This window comes from Molothrus ater, chromosome 24 (genome assembly GCF_012460135.2).
Source record: "Molothrus ater isolate BHLD 08-10-18 breed brown headed cowbird chromosome 24, BPBGC_Mater_1.1, whole genome shotgun sequence".
NCBI classification, from domain to species: Eukaryota; Metazoa; Chordata; class Aves; order Passeriformes; family Icteridae; genus Molothrus; species Molothrus ater.
In genome coordinates, this window is record NC_050501.2 from 375,001 (window position 1) to 377,384 (window position 2,384).

Below are 2,384 nucleotides of genomic sequence, written 5' to 3' on the forward strand. Positions count from 1 at the left end.
ACAACCATGAAAAGTGCTCTTCATAATCCCTCTGGAGAGGATTAAGCCATGCAGAATGCAGAAATGAAGACATTTTATGGCCACCTAAGGACTGCGCAAGAGAGCAGACACCAGCAAAGGGACCCATGAGGGAATGAGTGGAAGTAACAAGAAACTGGGGGTTTCTTGGGAGCAAAAGGGATAACTTTCATTTAGGGAACCTGACATTGTTTCTCCCAGTAAGTTTTCAACTACAGACTGGGAAAATCCTGTAATAATTATGTCCATGTTGTAGTATTATGGAAAACGCTGTAATGAGACTGGGGCTGTGCTAGGCTCCTCCAGAGAGCAGAGGGGCAACATGTACAACCTGCTCCATGTGCCCACTCCCCTCCATCCTCTCCTGCTCCCAGCAGAGATTCCAGGATTTGGAAACCCTCCTGACACACAAAACACCATCATGAGGTGAGGAAAGGCTGTGGGTTTCTCCCACTCTAAGCACAAGCTGGAGCAAGCTAGTGAAGGTCTCAAGACATGGTGGCTTGGCCAAGGCTTTCCAGCCCTCTGATCCTCTTCAGCTTCATCATCTCCACCAGTGAGATTTTTCTGGAGGTATTTCTGGCTCCTTCTGTGTTGCTCTCCATATCCCACTGAATATTGCATGTGCTATCCTTCCCCAAGGACTGTTAGTCTGAAGAAAACGGATTCTTTTCTAGAGCTGCTAAATGGCACCTCTCCTGTTCCCTGGCGTGATTAGATCTGTGCATTTACCACTGGTTATGTTTGCAGGCACTTTTGGGTGTGATTAGCAGCTGAAGACTGTCAAGGAGTCAAGCTCAGGCGTTAGAGCCTCTCTGGGGACTGCAGAGGAAACGAAAGCAGCATTTTTTCCTTTCCACAGAGGCTCGTGGTTGAACTCAGCACAGATGGGTGGTGGCAGGGCGACCCTGAGAGGTCTGAGCTGCCCACAAGGGCCCAAGCGACCCACCCCATCTATTCCCAGCCCTTGTGCCATGGGGTGTTTGGCTGGAGATCCTGACCCAGACAGAGCAAGAAAAAAGGAGTTGGAGATAAAAACAGGGGAAGAAACAGGGAGAGGAGGAGACACCTTCTAAAGGGGGGGGGGGCGAATCTGTGCCATGGGGCCTTCCAAAGCTCTGTTCCTTACAGAAGTGCTTATAGAGATTATTGGTCTTAATTTATGTAGATCTACTCTGGCACTAGAAGAACTTAGACACTAATTAAAGAGCAACTGAAGAACAGCCCTGGCCTTGGATCTCACCCAGAGGGAAACAATTCCTGGGAATCCTGAACCAAGAGGGAGCTCAGATGTCAAAATGCTGCTTAATCTTCTTAGAGATGATATGTAATTTGGGGTGATTTTCTGGAGAAAAGGAAAACAAATCAGCTCACAAATCTTGGAGTTCTCCCAAGACAACAGTGCAAACTCTTTTGGCATCAGTGGCCTAGGGGAAAGGAATCATCTGACGAGCAATGATTTTTGACACTACGTTAAGCAGAAGACTAGGATCCAGTCTCCAAGCGACTGTGTCTGGATGAAATCCAGGGAAAAAAAGGAGGTGACTTTTGGGAGAACACTTTGCTAACCCTATTAATGGGGAGTAGAGCAATTACACACATGGCTGTTTGTAATAGGTAAGAAAATAGTTAACACTCTGCCACAGCTCAAGTAGTGATTTTATGAGTCCTGATGAATTTGAGCTCCCATAGGAATATCAGGGTGGGGTTTTTCACTCTTTTGGGACTATTTCAGGATCTCACATACAACTACTGAATTTTTCCATCTATGGATTTAACTGAGCTGCCTGATCAGCAGTGAATTAAGGGACCCTCTTGTCCTGTGAGGACAGAGCCCCACCACACCTCAACTCTGCACCCCTTCAGCTGGGGATCCTTTCAGTTGATGCTTTCCTGATTTTATCCAGCATTTGCTGAACATTGCAAGGAGCTTTTCTAGGTTAATCATGCTCAGAGCCTGGGCAGGCAGGCATGAGGAAAGTGAGAGGAGAAAAAGTTTGCTGTGTTATTATAATAAAACACACAATAAATACTAAGGAAAGCATTACATACATCCTGTCTGAGGAAATTCACCATGCCTGACCTCAGCCAGCTGAAAATCAGGTGTCCCCTGGGCTCTTCTGAGGGTTAAGGGAGAAAGTCAGCATTTCCACATATCTAATCCCAAAAGAGCTGTGTAAGGAGAAGGGGATTCCTTCATTTCATCAGATGATGATTCCTCCTGTGTCCAGTGCCAGAGCTGAGGTACCTCAGACAAGACGTTCAGCTTTGTGAGGGCTGATGCCACTTGAAACAAATCAGACTTTTGACAGTGCCCAGCATGTCTCTGGACCACACCAGATCCCATCAAAGCTGTCCTATCTCAT